A 10,062-nucleotide genomic window follows, 5' to 3' on the forward strand; every position below is an offset into this window, starting at 1 on the left:
TGTAAATGTAACTGAAAAATAAAATTTAAAAAATAATAAAATAAAATAAAAAACAAAAAAAATACACCCTCAGACTCAGAGGTAATAAAACAACTGTTTGCTCACCATGAGGAACACTCATACAGGAAAGGCAAAATTAATTGTTTCTTCCCCCTTTATTTACCAGTTTCAGAATAATGAGTGTTTCAGCTTATTCTGGCTTTTTTTTTTTTTTAATGTATCTTTATTGATTTCAGAGAGAGGAGGGAGAGGGAGAGAGAGCGAGAGAAACATCAATGATGGGAAAGTCATTGACCGGCTGCCTCCCGCACGCCCCCTGCTGGGGATCGAGCCCGCAACCCAGGCATGTGCCCCGACCGGGAATCGAACCTCGGTCTCCTGGATCCAAGATCAATGCTCAGCTGCTGAGCCACACCCTGCCAGGCTTACTGCAGTTTTTAATGCTGAAATCCCTCCACCTTTATTTAGCCAGTGGGCCTTTGAATATTTGACTTCACACAATACAGAGTTGCTCTGTTTTCCAAGGAGTCCTGGTACTCTGTAATGTGTTCATATGTTTGTTGTAAATGGAAATATCTCATAGCACAAGAGGGGGAGAGTCAGGGGGGAAGAGAGAGAGAGAGAGAGAGAGAGAGAGATTACAGGATGTGGAGAGAGGCTCTGAATGAACCCTCTCTCTCTTAGGAGCCCAGAGCCCATCCCTCTGTCCATCCCCAGGAAGCAGACATGGAGAATCCGGGTCTGAGGCGCATCCCCACTGCCGTGGGATCTGTTGCCACCAGGAACAACTTGTCTTTCTTTTCCTTTCTTTCATTTTTGCTTTTTGCAAAATGGAAGTACTTTCATGTTTTTCTTATTGTAAAACATGTGAAAGTCCTCCATGCTCTTCCCCATCAGAGATAAGCACTGTCACCATTTGCAGTTGTTTGACACAGCCCTTCTTTCGCACAGAGGCATTGGTCAGGAACCCCTGTTCCGTCTTCACAGGAGGGAACCGTACCCCGCACACTCGTCTAAATCGCTCTCCACTGAACAGCGGCTCCCCATCAGTACACAGAGCCCATTCCTTCGCACATCTGTACAGTGTCCATTTATTCGTCAAATCCCCTCTTGATGAGCATTGAGTTAATTTGGGGTTTAATTCAACCCAATACAATACACATATATCTTGTGCCTGGCGCTAAGCGAGGCCCTCTAAGACCTGCGAGACCACAGGCCCCGGCTGTCCCTTTGGGCAATAGGGGTCATGGAAAACACGACAGGCTCACGGGTAACCTAGATTCACAGCTGTGCTCCACCTTTCACCCAACTGGTGACGATGGCGAATTACTTCGCGTCTGTGAGACCCACGTGAGACCCACTCGCAGAGCTGCTGGGAAGGGTCAAAGAGCTTCGCCCGGGCAGAAGCACTCAGCTCAGCGTTAGCCCCTTCCCCTCTAAGTATCATGATCAAAGTCGACCACAGCTCACACACAGACACACGCTTCTTTTGTTGTGTTTTTACTCATTTTCCCCCCTGAATTATTGCTTTTAGATTTAATTAAGAACAGCCTGATCCAAATAAGCTCTCAGAGTGTTATAATCAAATGGTTAACAACTCAGGCTCCCAGTCAGACAGCTCCTGCACCAGGGTGGGGCCTCCACACCTCATTTTCTCCATCTATAGAATGGACATGGTGATAATAACTATCCCATGGGTTACTGAGAGGATTCAATAGTATGATGCAGGTGTGTAAACATTTAACTGGTTTGCATGCCTGTGCTCGCCCAGGGACCTGACTGACCTACACCCAGCACAGGCAAATTGCACCAAAGGCAGAAGCCCCAGAGTGAAAAGGCTTAATGACTTTTCCTCTAAAACACTCACTCCAAGAGCCAAGTGGGAGCCAATTGTCACATAGCATCCCTGCAGGCTTTCTCCCAGGGTAATGTGTGCAGGGACTGGGCCTCCCTGGTGTGTTGAATGTGCCGCCCGGTGCCAGGAGGCTGAGGGGTGGGGATCTGGAGTATGAAAATGATACTTAAACCACGTGCAGGAAGTGAAAGCAACTCAGTCCCCAGGCTGCCCTAACCCAGTTCCACTCTGAGCACACTGGTCCGTCAAGGCAGAAGTGACACTCTCGGTCAGCATGAACTAACCTCCCGGGACTATGTAACTCATTTAGCCTTATTAGCTGCTGTGAGTTTTCCACAACTGACCTTTGCTCTTTGTGACCTTCATGTCAGTGGTGTTAGCCCTGAAATCCAGCTCCTTGCCCCATGACCCATGTCTGATTCTAGGTCACAAAGCTCTCAGGGATGGGCCAAGAGCTTTGGCCGAGCTTCACTGTGCCATAGAATTGTCAGAGGACACTAGTTCAGCTTCCTAGGGCTGCCGTAACCAAGTCCCACAGGCTGGGTGGCTTAAAACAACAGGAATGTATTGTCTCACAGTTCTAGAGGCTAGAAGTCCAAGATCAAGGTGTCAACGGGGCCATTCTGGCTCTGAAAGCAGCAGGGGAGAATTCCTCCTTGCCTCTTCCTCATTTCAGGTGGTGGCTGGCAATCCTTGGTTTCCTGGTCTCGTAGCTGCAACCCTTCAATCTGTGCCTCTGTTATCGCAAGGTGTCCTCCTGTATGTCGCTCTCTCTGTCTCTGTGTCTTTTCTCCTCTCTCGTAAGGTCACCAGCTATACTGGATTAAGGTCTAGCCTACTCTAGTATAAGCTCATGTCAACAAACTGCACCTTTAATGGCCCGATTTTCAAATAAGGTCATTCTGAGGAACTGGGGGTTGGGACTTCAACATATCTTCTGAGAGGAACACAATTTAACTCATGACAGATGCTTTGCTAGCTAACTGCTCTTATATTTGATTTTTGGCTTCTTAAAGTCTTTTCAGAAGCCTTTTGATATTTTATCTTTCTTTTCTTCCCCCTCCCCCCTCACAACAAATCTGTGAATTAGGCAGAACAGGTTTTATTACCTGGTTTTCTAAATAGGGAAACTGAAGTATAAAACAATGAAACGGTTTGTTAAAAGTAGACGTGACCACAGAATCCACATCTCTCAACTCCTAATCCATGGCTTCTAATTTATACCTTCCCCCCAAGCCCAGGTATTTGTCAGCTCAGGGTATCTTGAGTGCAAGGATAGCAGGTAGATTCTAGTCAGTCCCCTCAGTAACATTTACTTATTAAAATAAAAATGCATTTGCTGCTGATAGGTCAATGGTGCTGATCCCAAGAGGATCCAAACAGCTTCCTCCTGTCTGCTCCAGTATAGAAATGCGGCCCTGCTAAGAGGACTCCAGGCAGCCTGCTATTGTTGTGTTGAGCTTCACTTCCTTTGAGGAATTGTCCCTCCCCTGTTCTATGTGAGCCTGGTGGGTAACAGTCCTAGGTTCCTGTCACCATCACCATTACGGGGAGATCAGAGGCCTTAAGTTACACCCGTCAGATTCTCTCTCCTGGCAAGTGAATGCTGAGTGGGACCGCACAGAGAAGACAGAGACAGCTCCCAAGTCCCCAGTGCCCAGACCGCCAGGGCTACTCAGCTTCTGTCCCCCCTAGACCTTGCTGGCTCATTTCCTCCTACTGCTCTCAACTGAAGAGCTCTGGCACATGCCTCCTACTGTAGGAGGGAGACCAGATGACTGTCCTGCCTCAGGAGTCAGTAGTCTCAGGGCTGTGAAGTCCAATCCTTTTTCTAAGTAAACACCGAGAACATGGCTCAGTGATTTCGGCTGGGGAGCTCATAGAAGAACTTGTGCTTAGAAGGATGGTAAGAGTAGAGAAGACATGTGAGAACTTCCTCAATATCCCACCAACCTGGGCTGTGTAAAGGACATTAGGACTTGGAACTACAAGTCCAGACCTCAGGACCATACAAGCTCCTCCTCTGCAGCTTTCAACATCTTGTCTTCTCAACACTTGCCAGGTTATGATGTGACACTAATTATTGTTACAGATACCCCCAAATCACAGTGGTTTAAAGATTAAAAGTTTATTTCTCATTCATGAAGAGTTCAGTTGAAGAATCACATGATTAAAAGACCTGGGCCCTTCTGTCTTGTGGTTCCCACATGCCCTGGGATCTGAGTCATTTTTTATGTCCTGCGGACTGGGAGAGAGTGTGGCAGATCCTGCAAGAGGTTTTAACATGCCGGGTCAGAAAGAGGTATCAAGCAGGACATTTCCTCTACGTCTATTCAACTCGAGCTCCGTGAGGGCAGGAGCTCGGTCTTGCTTGCCTTCTATCCATTCCGTGCATCTAGTCCACGGCCACACTTATCTACAGGGGCTGGAAATGCCATCTAGCTGTGGCCTGCAGGTGTAAGCGGCCTTGAACACTAGCAATCTCTGCCTCACAGACCTCCACCTGGAGTCTTTTTCTTTCTCCTGCTTCTTAAAAGTGAGTGTGTCTCACGGTCTGCCTCACCTCTCTCCTCTCTCCGACCCCTGCCCCTCTCACACCTAGGAGATGAAGTGCCTCTGTAGTCTATGGAGACAGCCCTCAGGTTGACATCTCTAAATAGTCATTGCAAAGCTATGACTTTTTCAAAATAACTCCTGTATCTTGTCTGGCGCTACCTAACCTGAGGTCTAGTCCTGCCACTCATTCAGTTACCTAACATGTTGATTGAGCCCTCTCTGGGTCCCAGTTCTTTAAGGGGAAAATTTTTTAAATGCCTGAGTCAGGAGCTTATATTTCACATTTTATTGGGAAGTTCAATTCAAAGAAAACAAAAGATGGAAAAAGGGAAGTGAGGAAGAGAGATAGGGGAATAAGTACTAGGGGTGAGTTTCCAAGCTGACTACAGATTTTCAAGGGACACAGCTGTTGCTCGGTCCCCAGGACCTCCCCAACAAGGCCGGGTGGAATGCACGCAGCTCAGAATGGTCCGGTGGCAGGGGAGTGAGGTGTGGGGCAAGTTTGAACTTCTAGCTGCTGGTTCCTTTTTCTCTTATCTTAGTCGGTCAGAGTTTTGCCTGTGGGCTGTTAGTCCCTGCACTGCTGATTCGTATTTCTGGCCTGTCCAGGAAGCTGCCTGGAAGCTAGGCCCCTGGGAGACCAGCAGCGCCAATTTCCTCTCCATTGGCTCCCTGCTTGCGGGCTCCTTTGCCAGGGAAACAGTCCAAGCCCTCCCCAGATATGAAGGGGAAGCAAGACAAGGGGCTGGGGCTGGGCTGGGGCTGGGTGGGGCTGGGTGGGGCTGGGGCTGGGGTTGGGGCTGGGGCTGGGGCTGGGGCTGGGGCTGGATGGGGTGGGGGGAGTCAGGGCCAAAGCACCAAGAAATTGTCTGGGGACAGAATCGTGAGCAAAACAGAGATTGCTTTCAGTGAGCTGTCATGGAAATGTCCTGCTGGTATATCAACCTCAGTGTAGACAAAACAGGAGCTCCGTAATCCCTTCCCATCTCACTGTTTCTCATCTCAGCTAGTGGCATCACTGTCCCCTGGGTTATGCAGGCTCATTCCTCCATCTGCCTCACAGTCCCTCCCACTCCCCCAACACGCCCTCAGGTTCGATTACTATTTATTATGAGCCCTCTAGATGCCAGAGGTGGGAAAATGAAGGATGTCTTGTTCCCCACAGCACCCAGCTCAGGCCTGGCATGCAGTAGGTTCTCTGGAATATCTGCTGAATGATTGAGCACGTCTGTGATTTAATCTGCATGACAGCCCTGTTGGTTAGATCACAAAATTGCATCTGTGGCTCGCTTCCTTGCCCCCACGTCCCTAGTCACTACCTCTCACCAGGAGCTCTGATTCTGGTCTCTCCTCCTTCCAGACACATTTCTGAAACTTGGCTCCAAGCAGTCCCTCCCCTGCTCCAAACTTCCCAACTGCTCCCACTGTGCACCCAATGAAATCCAAGCTGACCTGGCTTTCAGAGCTCTCCAGGGCCTTGCCTCAGCCTGACCTCCTGTCCTTCACTCACATCTCTTCCACCCTGCACCCAACAGATCCACCCCCATTTTCTCACTTGCACACTTTTGCTCCCAGGACTCCTTCTACCCTGTTCACCAGAGGAGCACATTCCCCAAATGAGCCCTTTTCAATGATTGTTAGGATTATAGTGAAGTGATGTTAGACACAGTGCTGAGAAAAAACAGGTTGAAACCTTGGTTCTGCGGGGTGCATGCTGTGCTGTGAGGTCGTCTCCCCTAACTTGGAGTCCATCCTGTGCACCGTCTCCTGCAGAGCAGAGATTCGGCAGCTCCTCTTGGCACCCCCAGGTCACTTCTTATATTGAGCCTGACTCCCACCTCCACTTACCACACGCATGCACATGTTTAGATCCTTGCACCCTTCAAGCTCTGATTCAAATCCCTCCTTTCCATAAAGCCTCTTCCTCCTCTAGAAATCTTCTAAATCCCCACAGCCCTTTCTTATACCATAAAGCCCACATTCCTTATACCATTGCTTGCACAATGTCTTACTTCCACCGATAAAATGCAAGTATTCATTTTGTGTTTCCCAAAGAGTCTGACAGACTCAGATAATTAAATGACTGCATGTAGGGGGCAGGAAGGAAGGACAGTCAATGAATGCAGCATCAGGGCCTCCCCGCAGGGTAGAGGCTGGTCACCATTCTCCACTGGAGCCCATGTCAGAGCAAGAACGGGAAGCTGCCGCCTCTTGATCCATGTGGGCAGAGGAAGTGGGGACTGGAGTCTAAAGACTTGGCTGCCAAAGGTGTTAATGATAGTTCTGCAAACATCCCCTGAAGGTGTAAGTTTCAGTCCCATGTTCAGAGGCTGTAAGGACTGAGGATATCTCACTTCCCCTACCCAAAGTGTAATAGGCAGTTAGACATGAGCAGAGCAAGGATGATGAGCCAGGTACAGAAGGTCACCAGGGCAGGAAGCCCCAGGGCTTAGCAACAGGCAACACTGGGAAAACAAGGACCTCACCCCAAGGTAGCCTTTCCTCTCCCATGGTCATGCAGTTTAGACACCCTGAGCATTCCTCCCTAAAGATAACATCTAGGCCCCACTTGTATTTCAGCTCCAGGCCCAGAAAAGCAGCAAAACCAGACAAGTGACACTGTGGCTGCCTCAGGACCAGGTGCATTGAATAAATGACCCCCTGCCCTGGTGCTGACCAATCAGCAGAGACCATGACACTGAAAGAGCTCACCAGAAAGGTGATGAATATTCTATTGAGACCCTTCCCTGAGACCGCCCCTAAGATTCCCACCTGCAAGAGAGAGATAAATATGCTCAGGACAAAAGACCCAGCTTGTCCTCTCCCCCAGGGGAGCACACCCGCACCATTCTCTTCCCCTCCTTCTTTCCCCTAAGGGACACCTCGAGACTTGCAACCAGGGGAGCAACGGGCAGTGGCACCTCATCCCTGGCTAACCCCCTGAACCTGTCTCCAAGGCCCCCTTTTCTCTGCCTTCCCAGGGAGCCAAAGCAGCCCCGCCAGGGCTCTCCTGTTGCTTCTTCCATGCCAAGCGCTTCCTTGTGTCACTGTCCTAAGTGTGTGTTTGCCGTAGCCAGTAAATTCTTGCTTGCTTTGCTGCACTTTGCCTCTTGACCGAAATCTTCCCTTCAAGAAGACAAGAACCAACGTCTCACCAACTCTCCGGAAACATTTGATGCCGTGACTCAGATTGTTTCGTCACTGGTAAGCCCGTCGTCCTCACCACCTTGGCTTAAAGGACATGACTAACTGTGTCTTCTTCCTCCTTGCATTTTTGGGCTGGCCATGAGGTTTCTCTCTCTCTCTCTCTGAGGATTGCTACACTGTGCAGGCACAGGAAGAGCATTTAAAAGCTGTTAGGCTGCTGTGAAAGGATATGTCAGTCAGGGACTGGGGAGGTTTGCACTGGGCATCCTGCCAACTGCCAGACAATGTCCATGCGCCCAGAAACATAAGGCTCTTGCCTGTGGCTGTCCGCTGTCAGGTTACTAGTTGCAGTGGAGAGAGGGGTCTTTGCCTGGAAGGATGCTCTTTTCTTCCCTTTCTCTTCCTTCCTTTGTGCCTAGAGTTGAAGTCAGAATTCAGGCTGACTTTCTTTGAGCTTTTTTTTTTTTTTTAGAAATCCTCAAAGTGGAGCTAGAGGTTAAGGGTTGAGAAGAACTTAGGCTACAGATAAAGGTCAAGATAACTAAGAACAAAGGGAAAAATGGATGGCTGGCCTTTAACTTTGGCTTTTCAATTGGAATTGCTTTCTGAGGGTCTGGACAAAACTTTTTAGCACATAAATGAGAAAGAGAGAGAGGGAGATATCGATTGGTTGCCTCCCTAACACTCCCCGACAGGGGCCGGGGAGCAAGCCTGCAAATGAGGTACCTGCCCTCGGCTGGATCAAACCCTGGACCCTTCAGTCCGCAGGCCGACGCTCTAACCACTGAGCAAACTGGCGAGGGCGATCAGTTGCTATTCTTGTTGTGTTCATGCAAATAATCAGGCCATATTAAAACTAGAATTAATAAAGTAAATAAATTGGCCCTAATTTGGCTCTTTGATAAAAATGAGGGTGATTTTTAGGGGGGAAATTGTGTTTCAATAGACTCCATAATACACAGTTCTGGGTATTAGGCTGTAGTTCAGCTAATTATCTTCAAGGTTTTCACACATGATCTAAACTGAACTAGATCCTGAATTTTTCTAGTTTTCCTAAATATTTGACCTCAACTCTCCAAACTAATGTTTAATTTTTTCCCATCCTCTGAGTTGGAATTAAGAACTAAAATTCATTCCTTTTATCAGACCATTTGTCATCATCCTTGTCATTCTAGCTTTGGCTCCGATAATACAGAAATTTGTGACACAGTTTGTCTCCACCAGGTTACAGGCCCTACTCAGGAGGTACCGCCCCCAGACACCATCACAACCCCCTTCTGCCCAGGCCTCATTGATCCTCTAGCAGACAGCAGGGTTTCTTGGCTCAAAAGGAAAGCATCATCCCTCTTTGGCAGGAAGCAGCTACAGAAGAGACCTTTTTTCTGAAAGAATTCAGAATCCAGATTCTTGAGGGGAGAATGTCATAGGCGGTTAGACAGATGGAGCAGAGGAACAATGATGGGCCAGGTACAGAAGGTCACCAGGGCAGGAAGCCCCAGGGGCTTAGCAACAGGCAACACTGGGAAAACAAGGACCTCACCCCAAGGTAGCCTTTCCTCCCCCAGCATATCACTGGTCATGCAGTTTAGATGCCCTGAACATTCCTCCCTAAAGATAACATCTAGGCCCCACTTGTATTTCAGCTCCAGGCCCAGAAAAGCAGCAAAACCAGACAAGTGACACTGTGGCTGCCTCAGGACCAGGTGCATTGAATAATGACCCCCCTGCCCTGGTACTGACCAATCAGCAGAGACCATGACACTGAAAGAGCTCCCTGGAAAGCTGATGAATATTCTATTGAGACCCTCCCCTGAGACCTCCCCTAAGATTCCCACCTGCAAGAGAGAGATAAATATGCTCAGGACAAAAGACCCAGCTTGTCCTCTCCCCCAGGGGAGCACACCCGCACCATTCTCTTCCCCTCCTTCTTTCCCCTAAGGGACACCTCGAGACTTGCAACCAGGGGAGCAACGGGCAGTGGCACCTCATCCCTGGCTAACCCCCTGAACCTGTCTCCAAGGCTCCCTTTTCTCTGCCTTCCCAGGGAGCCAAAGCAGCCCCGCCAGGGCTCTCCTGTTGCTTCTTCCATGCCAAGCGCTTCCTTGTGTCACTGTCCTAAGTGTGTTTTTGCCATGGCCAGTAAATTCTTGCTTGCTTTGCTGCACTTTGCCTCTTGACCGAAATCTTCCCTTCAAGAAGATAAGAAGACAAGGAGAAGCAGGCCCTGTGGCAACTATTACATGTTCCCAGAAATAGGCTTACATGTATTTCTATAGCTCTAGAGGCTCTCATGTTCTCTCTCTCTCTCTCTGTCTCACACATACACACACACACACACACATACACACATGTTTAAAACCTGGTCTCAGAAAAGTGTAAGAGTGGGGGGTGGGGATTCTAAAGGGCAACAATTTAAGAACAACTGGGCAGGCATAAATCAGTGATTGTCCTGAGGGTGGACCGATTCACCCTTTCCCAAGTAAGCAACATAGAATATTTGGCGG

This window comes from Miniopterus schreibersii (assembly GCF_964146895.1).
Source record: "Miniopterus schreibersii genome assembly, chromosome: 19".
Taxonomy (NCBI): Eukaryota; Metazoa; Chordata; class Mammalia; order Chiroptera; family Miniopteridae; genus Miniopterus; species Miniopterus schreibersii.